Source organism: Staurois parvus, unplaced genomic scaffold (assembly GCF_062004578.1).
Source record: "Staurois parvus isolate SC_StPar_1 unplaced genomic scaffold, SC_StPar_1.0 ptg000018l, whole genome shotgun sequence".
NCBI classification, from domain to species: Eukaryota; Metazoa; Chordata; class Amphibia; order Anura; family Ranidae; genus Staurois; species Staurois parvus.
Window position 1 is genome coordinate 14319069 of NW_028317814.1, and position 10602 is coordinate 14329670.

General features: G+C 43.3%; 1 pseudogene; it reads left to right on the forward strand.

The window, feature by feature from the left end:
• Positions 1 to 3119: 3119 nt before the first annotated feature.
• On the forward strand, positions 3120 to 3437 carry LOC149473112 (small ribosomal subunit protein mS34 pseudogene; annotated as a pseudogene).
• The last annotated feature ends 7165 nt before the right edge of the window (positions 3438 to 10602 follow it).

The following is a 10602-nucleotide window of genomic DNA, read 5'->3' on the forward strand; positions in this document are numbered from 1 at the left end:
AAACCGTGCGTACATGCTCTCTGATGATCCCGTCCAGCTAGTCTTGAGGGAACATATCAATGTAGAGGAATCTTGGGGATGCATTTTGTTATATAATTCTGTTTTCATAGATCCTGTTGTCTGCAGATGACTTTATTGAAGAAAAAAAAAAAAAGCAAGTCTTTCTGGCAGGACTGCTTAGAACCCAGTGCAGCCTTCAAATGATAGCATCTGAAAGGGAGTATGCCATAAAATTTGATTGCAACATCCGACCTTTTACTCATAGGCAAGCAACACAAACTGAAGCCACAGCAAATGAGGGGTTATGAAATGTGAAAAAAAAAAATAATTGGCCAAACTAACTCATTATATTAATTTTCCAAATTCTAGTATAAATTCTTACACATATACATAGGAATAGATTTACTAAAACTGGAGCGTTCAGGATCTGGTGCAGCTGTGCATGGTAGCCAATCAGCTTCTAACTTCAGCTTGTTCAATTAAGCTTTGACAAAACCTGGAAGCTGATTGGTTTCTATGCAGAGCTGCACCAGCTTTTGCACCCTCCAGTTTAAGTAGATAACCCCTATTGTTTCCTTTTAATTCTTTGTAGAGTTTGCAGTGAATAGTTTGGTAAACAGTGTAGAAAAGTAATTGATGAACTAAGCTGTTTAACCACTTGCCTACCAGGCACTTATACCCCCTTATTTACCAGGCCAATTTTCAGCTTTCAGCGCTGCCGCACTTTGATTGACAATTGCACGGTCATGCAACATTGTACCCATATGAAATTTTGATAATTTTTTTCTCACAAATAGAGCTTTCTTTTGGTGGTATTTAATCGCCACTGGGCGCTTTACTTTTTGCGCTATAAATAAAAAAGTGCAAAAAATTTGAAAAAAAAAAAAGTTTCTTTGTTTCTATTATAACATTTTTCAAACAGGCATTTTTTTCTCCTTCACTGATGTGCGTTAATGAGGCAGCACTGATGGGCACTGATAGGCGGCCCTGATGGGCACTGATAGGCAGCACTAAAGGGCACTGATAGGCAGTACTAATGAGGTGGCACGGATAGGCGGCACTGATAGACAGCACTAATGAGGTGTCACGGATAGGCGGCACTAATATGCAGCACTGATAGGTGGCACTGATAGGTGACACTGATGATGGGTACTGATAGACGGCACTGACTGGCATCACTGCTGGGCACTGACTGGCAGCACTGACTGGCACAACCCCTGGGCACTGACTGGTGGCACTGACTGGCAGCACTGCTGGGCTGCACTGGTGGGTGGCACTGGTGGGCAGCACTGGTGGGTGGGCACAGGTGGGTGGCACTGGTGGGCACAGGTGGGTGGGCACAGGTGGGTGGCACTGTTGGGCACATGTAGGTGGCACTTCTGGGCACAGGTAGGTGGCACTGCAGAGTGGCACAGGTGGATGCACTGCTGGGCACAGGTGGGTGATCTGCTGGGCACAGGTGGGCGGAGCTAGTGGGCGCACTGCTGGGCACAGGTGGGCGGAACTTGCGGGTGGCACTGCTGGGCACCGATCATCAGGGCACTGATCATCAGTGCCCTGATGATCGGTGCCGATCCCCGCTCTGACAACTGCAGGTTCTCGGCAGTACTTTCCTCACGATCTGACAGCGTGAGGAAAGTGCAGCCGAGAACCGGCACTTGCATTTCCCTCTGATCAGCGTGTCATTGGACACCGCTGATCAGGTGGTAAAAGGCGCTGTGATTGGCCTTTTACCACATCACGTGATCAGCTGTGTCTGTAGGACACAGCGATCACGGAGATCGCCGGGTGCGCGCCCCCTGGGGCGCGCAGGAGAGCGCGTTCTGGGGGGACGTCATATGACGTCCACTCAGAACTGGCCGGCCGCAGTGAAGCCGTCATTCGGCTATCTGCGGTCGGCAGGTAGTTAAGAAAGAGAGTGAAGTACACTATATGGTTAACGATTTGCGGACATTTATTGACCATCAAACCCATATGAGTTTGTTGGACATCTCAGGTTAATTAAGGGTATTCGTATTGAACAATTGCCACCAGATTGTAATTGTCTGAATGTCTTTAGGAACAATCGAGTATTGTCCATGATACTTTTTTTATTTGCACTAAAGCCTGGTACACACTGAATGAGAAAAAAAACGGACAGCTCAGGAGGAGCCACTGTACTAATTATTATTGTTATATAGGATTTTTATAGCGCCAATGGTTTGCTCAGCGCTTTACATTATAGTGGGAGACAATACAGTAACAATACAGTTCAATACAAGAGGGAATTGAGGGCCCTGATCCTTGGAGCTTACAATCTAGGAGGGAGGGGTGAGTGGTACAATAGGTAAAACTGTGGGGGATGGAGTGGTTGGAAGCATAGAGGATTCCAGTATTAGCAGAGGGCGGGATAGGCTTCCCTGAAGAGAGAGATTTTAATGATCGCCTAAAGGTAAGTAGAGTAGGTGATAGTCTGATAGATTTGGGTAGGGAGTTCCAGAGAATGGGTGATGCCTTGGAGAAGTCTTGGAGATGAGCATGGGAGGAGGAGATAAGGGAGCTAGAGAGTAGGAGGTCTTGCGAGGAGCAAAGAGTACGGTTTGGGTGATAGAGATAAGATCAGATATGTAAATTGGGGCAGTGTTGTGGATGGCTTTGTATGTCATAGTATACTAATGATCCGATATTGGTACAGCGAGCTCCCCTGCTGTGCTATTGGGTTCTGACAGGGATGCCCCCCATCCCGGACAGAACACTTCGGTCAACACTGTCAGCCATTGGCTGAGAGCACTGATCAGGAGCTGATCAGCAGACCTTCTTCAATCATGCCTCTTTGACAGAAGCCGACCGAACGTCTGGCTTCTGACAGACCGGCTACCACATCGGGCCAAATATCCAATAAAAATTGGAAGATGCCAAAATACCGCTCGACATTTGGCCCGTGTGTAGTAGGCTTGACATCCAAATCTAAATGTCTTTGTATGCTAGAGAATTGTAGAATGAACAGTACCCTTCACTAAAACACATTCACTCAATTATTTGGAGTGGGGTCCTTGTAGCTTTGGCCATATAGCGTATTTCTCATCCAGGATCATAAGCAGAGCCTTACTTAGGTAGAGTGACTTGATGATCTTATATTGATGGTCATCTTCTTCATTCACCCAGGTAAAACCGTGCCTGAAGAGCAGGAGATCAGCAAAGTCATGTACCATGACTGGCGTCTTATACCACGGCATGAAGAAGAGAACTTCAAGCAATTTATCCCTCTGCCGGAGCCAGAACCTGTCCGCTATGTGCCATACCCACCACTACTGAGGGCTATTGCTCTGGCTCAGTTGCAGAAAGAAGGAAAGCCTTTAACAGAGCCCATGCTGGACATTGGGAGATTACGGGAATCTGATCATGAGCTCCAAAAGGAGCTTAAAGTGAGGAGAGCCAAAACAGGGACACCAGTGTGATAAGGCCATGGACTTCTGCTACTTCCTAGAAACATGGATTCATGTACAGTTTATTGTCAGCAGCGTGACCTTCAAACCAAAATGGCAACAAAGTGCCATGGTAATTGGGGTTGTGGGCTCTGCTCTTTGTTGAGGGTTGTTTTCAGTTATAGACCATACTGAGTAAAGACTACACAACACCTTCCGTAATTGAAAATTGTCATTTTTACTCAATGACACCATAAGTAACTGTTGGACTTTCCTATTTGATGTTTACTGGGCTGTAATAAAACTTTATATAAAATCACACCATTATGTGCTACTGATAATTTAAAGGCATTCCATATATGCAGTGCTCAGCATAAATGAGTACACCCCTTTTGAAAAGTAAGATTTTATTCAACATCTCAACACAAGAACAATTTCCAAAATGTTGGCAAAACTGAGTTTTATGTAACATTTGTTTCACTCATTACATGAAAGTAAGGTTAATAGTATAACGTAGATTACAAAATCTTCAGTTTTACTCCAATTAGTTGATGCAAAAATGAATACACCCCACAACAAAAACTACTATATCTAGTATTTTGTATGACCTCCATGATTTGTAAGGACAGCACCAAGTCTTCTAAGCTTGGAATGAACAAGTTGGCAACATTGCAACATCTACATTTTTCCATTCTTCGAGAACAACCTCTTAGAGCCTGGATGCTGGATGGAAAGTGATGCTCAACTTGTCTTTTAAGATTTCCCCATAGGTGTTCGATTGGGTTCAGATCAGGAGACATACTTGGCCACTGAATCACTTTCACCTTGTTCTTCAGAAATGCAACAGTGGCCTTAGATGTGTGTTTTGGATCATTGTCATGTTGGAAAAGTGCACAACTTCTCTTTCAATACAGAGCAGTACATCAGTGAATTCATGATACCATGAATTAAATTCAGCTCCCCGACACCAGCAGCACTCATGCGGCAGCACAGAAGGACATTGCCACCACTATGTTTCACTGTAGGCACCATGCATTTTTCTTTGTACTCCTCACCTTTGCAACACCGTACAGTTTTGAAGCCATCAGTTCCAAAAACATTTATCTTGGTCTCATCACTCCAGAGTACAGAGTCCCAGTAGTCTTCTTTTTGAGTATGCTCCCTGGCAAATTCTAGGCAGGATTTTTTGTGCATGGGAGAGGTTTCCTATGTGGATGACACCCATGCATGCCATTCCTATGCATGCCATTGCAGTATACGCCATATTGCGTCATAGGAAACAATTGCCCCAGTTTTTGCTTTCTATTTTAGACAACTGCAATGAACTTGCATGGAGATTTTCTTTAACCCCTCTCATCAGAAGACGCTCTTGTCGAGGTGTCAACTTCCGTGGACAGCCTGGAAGTCTCTGTGAGATGGTTGCAGTTCCATATTTTTTAAATTTTTGTATCACTTTTGATACAGAATTCTGACTGATAAGTAAAGTGTTGCTGATCTTCTTGTAGCCTTCACCTTTCTTGTGTAAAGAAATTATTTTCTTTCTCAGGCCTTGTGACATTTCTCTTCCATGTGGTGCCATTGCTGACAGCATGAAATGGGAGGGGTTTTCTTTGTTAAGTAATGCCCTTTTATAATCAACTGCTGTACACCTGTTTAATGAATATTTAGACTCACCTGTAGTTGAATTCTTGTTAATTAGGATTTTATTGTCTAAAACTTAGCTTTGCGTCTAAGACTTTCATTGAGGTGTATTCATTTTTGCAATATGGTCTTGAATGAATTTGTTAGGAAAAATATTTTCTTGAATATTACTGAATAAGTTTAAACTAGGTGGAAACTGAACCCACATCAGAGGGAAGCAACTCTGCCCATGGTATCGCAGGACACTAGCACATCGAGGGGAGGGGATATATGAGCCGTGGCATATAGTGTGGCCCCTCTCGGAAGCCACGTAGGCCGTGAACCTCCAGCTCTACGGATGGGGGTCAAACAGAACCCGATTCCCCGCTCCAGGCAGCGGAGCAGGTCTACAGGGATCCCCAATGTCGGCAGGATCCCATTATCCCCAGGATGGAGACAGATGCTGTAAGGTGCTTTTTATGGTGGTATTTATTCACCACTGAGTTTTTTTTTGCTAAATAAACAAAAAAACACAAACTTTTGAAAAAAAAACCACGCATTTTTCTTTGTTTCTGTTATAAAATGTTTTAAATAAATAACCTTTTTTCACAAATTCAGGTCAAAATGTATTCTGCTACATTTCTTTAGTGAAAATAACCCAAATTATTGTATATTATTAGTCTGTAGGAAAGTTATAGAGTCCACAAACCATGGTATATACAGTGGGGATCGAAAGTTTGGGCACCCCAGCTAAATATTTGTATTAATGTGCATAAAGAAGCCAAGGAAAGATGGAAAAATCTCCAAAAGGCATCAAATTACAGATTAGACATTCTTATAATATGTCAACAAAAGTTAGATTTTATTTCCATCATTTACACTTTCAAAATAACAGAAAACAAAAAAATGGCATCTGCAAAAGTTTGGGCACCCTGCAGAGTTAATATCTTGTACTGCCCCCTTTGGCAAGTATCACAGCTTGTAAACGCTTTTTGTAGCTGAAAGGAATTGACTCTCGTTCCTCTCGAGCCACTGACCCCCGTCAGTCCCTGGCCTTGATCAGTGTCTGTCCTCAGGCCCGGAGCCCCCTCTGAGACACAGGAAATGCACACAGACACAAGGTGGTATCTCAGAAGGAACTGAATTTATTCTTCCGTGTTTAAACTTATATATGAAACTTAAAACAATGCATGGAAATAGAAGAACCAATCAATTGTCAGATATGCATAAACCAATCAGAATATTACATACGTCAGTCATGCCCAATCATTTGGCATTTATGTAAATTATTATTAAGTGCGTCAAACATGAAATTTTGCTCAGTATAGAAAGTAGACAATTTCCCTATTTAACATTGGCTATAATTATTAATAATCTTGCAACAGGATATATCCAACCGCAGACTTTCAGTCTTGTGCTAGCTAAAAGAAAAAGGGAAGTTACACCTGAAGGGAAAAGAGGAACCTTAGGCTCTTATCGAAAGTAAAAAACAGTCTTAAAACACAAATTCATCTTTAAGTACTGACTAAGTTTTAAAATGGATACTTATCTTAAAATGGCAGAGCTTAGGCTAAGAGACAAAATGGCGGTATGGTAATGCTGAGAGGCTGATTCCTTCAAACCCCCTCTTAGGTCACGCACGTGACCTTACACCTTTTTTACAGGTTGGTACCTGGGGCCCTTAGTAGGTCCTTTATCAAGATACTGATTCCACATGGTTCTAGTAATGGTGGCGTCAATAAGTTTCTGCATTAAACCTCGGATGCAGGGGATACAATAGCAACCACACAGAGTTAATACTGCAGCAGCCATTACTATGGAAATCAGCATAGTTTTCATCAGGGTTCCCCATTTACCAAACCAATTTTCAAATAAACCAGCTAGTGGATTTTCTACTCCTGAGTTTTCAGCCAATTCTTCAGACAACATTTGGAGGCCTTGAAGGGCTCTAGTAATGCTTCCATCAGGAGCGGTGTTATTGGGGATAAAAGTACAGCAGTAGGAACCAAACATTTTACATACCCCTCCTTTCTCAGCTAATAACATATCAAGAGCAATGCGGTTTTGCCAAGCAGTAAGGGATGTTGCATCAAGTTGGGCAGAGACCCCCTTTAGAGCATCTCTAGTATAGTTAACAAACCTTTGTTGATTATAATAAATGTAAATAATCCAATCCACATTTTTGTTAGGCTGTACCCATATAGCAATAGAGGCAAACCCTGCAGCAATCTGGTCCTGAGCTTTAAATTCATCAGGGACTCCTCTTGGTACACCTATAGCATCTATGTAAACTCTATTGTCAAAGGAACCACTGGGTGCATTTCTTTTATACCTTCTAGATCTGGATTTTTCCAAGATGGGCAAGCTTCTTATCCCATCTTCTACTTTGATCATAAAGAAAGGCATGAGAAGATGGGTCAGAGCGCAGCTTCCCTTCCATCTGCTGGGGAGTCTGGCTCTGAGTCTCATATCTCCACACAGCCACCACACATCTGACAGTTGCTGCCGGTGGTCCTGAAACCATTCCTTCCGGTAGCCTTCTGCGGAGGTGCGGTTGGTCTTAATACAGTAATTAGATGGAAATGTACCTAAATCTTTACCCTTAGCATCATCATGTTCAAAGCAGGTGAAATTTCCTGGTACCGGTTTAGAGGCCAAAGGTAAATTTCGTAATCCGGTAACAGGGAACTTCTTAACAAAATCAGAACATTCCTTCTCAGTGATGTTATCTTTATACATTCTAATTAGGCAGGACATATTAGTTTCTTCTTCTAACAAAGGAACTGTGGCAAGTAGGGGGCGGGGATTGGCACATGAAACACAGTCTCCCTGTCCCTTGCTCTTAGTGGTCCATCTCACCCATTCAATCCATTCATTTTTGTCAGAGTAACCAGTTTCAATGCTTAATCTGTCTTCTGATTGCATCACTACTCCTGTCACCTCATTATCCAGTCGATCCCTAACTTTGGGGAATGAATTGTCTATGGTATTGACATGGACTCTTGGGGAGGGTTTTACCTGTAATATGAGGTTGGCCCAGGGGTCTGTTCCTGACACAGTTATTCCCAACCTATATTCCCCACTATCTCTGACCTGTGGGTTCCTTATTGTGAAAATGATATTCCCTTGGCCTTTTGCTATAGAGATTCTTTGATAGGTGCCTATGTCCTCTAGGGGAATTCTAGCTGATTGGGTCTCCCATTTATGAGGGTCTGTTGTCCACCATATATTCTCCCAGTAACCACAGGGCTTATTCCTCCCACACATGTACACATTATAAGGTCCAATATCATAAGTAACTTTAGTCGGGTCAAACACCTGGTTTTTAGTCAGAGTAAACACTATGGTCTGATTTACATCCTCAGTAGTCAAGACTGGTGTTTCCTGTAACCCCCATCCCTTATCTTGTATTGACATTCTTCTCATCCTTCTCTTAGTGCGGGTTAGACCTCGTTTCTTTCTGACACTAGAATGTTGTGTACTATGGTTTTGTGTGTGCACTGGTTCTGCATTATCTGGGTCATTAGCTTGGATGGGGGTATTACATATACTCTTAATCACTCCATAATCATCTGGGTGATAAATACAGTTAGTTATTGTCCATACTGGGAGGAACACAGTCAGGGTTGCTAGTATGAGGAAGCAAAATGTCTGCCCAGAATTCTGTGAGAGCGTCAGAAAGGTCATCTTCTTCAAAGACTTTTACACCGGCTTCACTTCCTTTTTCTTCTTCTCTATCTGTGTCTTTGTCTTGCTTCTTAGGGGCTTGGTTCACCCTTTTTACACGACTGGCATGGATCCAGGCCTTGGAATCCTCAGTCAGGACAGCGGTCCTGGTGACAGCGATCACAGAAGTAGGGGGCCCAAAGGGATACTCTTGCTTCCGATTCCTATGGAGGGCTTGTATCACCACACGGTCCCCGACTTGGAAAGAGGGAGTTGGTTCCTGTGAAGAAAGAGGAAAGGTGCGAGCAACATTTCTTTCAACCTTGTCCAAAGTTTCAATACGTTTTCTCACATATTCCTCCTGAATCAATTCCAAATCCCCTCTTTCTACCATGAGTGGCTGTCTGGCCCAGGGAGTGGGACATTCCTGACATACCTTGGCCACAAATGCTGGACCGTTGTCAGAATTAATCTGGAGTGGACATCCCCACCTGGGAATAATTTCCCATGTGAGGATCCTCACTACAGTTTGGGCATCTTCTTTTGTGGTTACAAAGTTTTCTACCCAGCGGCTAAACATGTCCACAATTACCAAAAGATATTCTTGTCTTTTTCCTACCTTTGGCATGTGTGTAAAGTCTACTTGTAGGTGGGTAAAAGGTGTTGATGGGTATGTCAGGTGTTCATGTCTTGCCTTGTGACTTGTGAGGATTGTTTGGGTTATTCCTTATGCATGTAATGCATCTAGACACATAAGATTTTACCAAAGAGGGAAGGCCAGGAATGAAAAAATCATTATCCAGCAGTTCACATGTAACCTGCCATCCCCTGTGACCTACTCCATGATACTGTGAGATGAACAGAGGTGCACTAGCCTTTGGAATGCATGGTCTCCCCTCTGTGACACAAAGTCCAGTTTATGGATCTTTGGTCACACCAGCTGCATTCCACTGCTTAATATCTTCTGAGGTAGCATATGTCTGTAAATCCTGCAATGTTTGATCCAACAGTGGCATTTCAGGGGTGAGCATTGGCATCTGGATCATGGCAGGCTGGGTAAGGGCCGCCTCTTTTGCTACTTTGTCAGCTAGAGCATTTCCCTTTGCAATATCAGTTTGTTCATTTGTGTGTGCCCTACAGTGTAGGATAGCAAGGGATCTTGGCAGTTGTATGGCTTTGAGTAAAGCCTTCACCAGAGATGAATGTGAGATGGATTTTCCTCTCTTTTCCCAAATTATTCCAAAATCGTGGCACACGCCAAACGCATATCTGGAATCTGTGTAAATATTTACATCCTGTCCCTCAAAAAGCTGACATGCTCTTGTAAGGGCTATCAGCTCAGCGGCCTGAGCTGACTGGTATGGGATGGGTTTTGCTTCAAGTACTTTATCTGGCAACTGCACCACCGCATATCCTGCATGGTAAACAGTATCAGTGGGTCTTGAGCAAGAGCCATCTACAAAAACATTCTGTGCCTCTGGAAGAGCCACAGAAGACATATCCTGTCTTGGGGAGGTGTCCTGATGAATCAATTCCAGGCAATCATGCTGTGGAACAACTTCATCCTGCTCTCCCTTTAAGCCTAATAAGGCATTCAAAATTGGAGCTGGACCTGAAGTGGGAGAGGTATATTTTATTCTCAACTTAGGGTTTGACAACAGTATAACCTCATATCCACTAAGTCTCTGGGCTGACATGTGTTGGGTATGTATATTCTTGAGTAGAATAGACACATTGTGGGTGGTATGTAAGGTGGTCTCATGTCCCAGAGTGAGTGACGTAGCCATTTGGACCACCATAGCGCATGATGCTAGTGCTCTGAGACACGCAGGCATGCCTTGGACCTGTACTGGAACCATTTTTGAGAAAAAAGCAACAGGGCGGAGTTTTCCTCCATGCTCCTGGGCCAGGA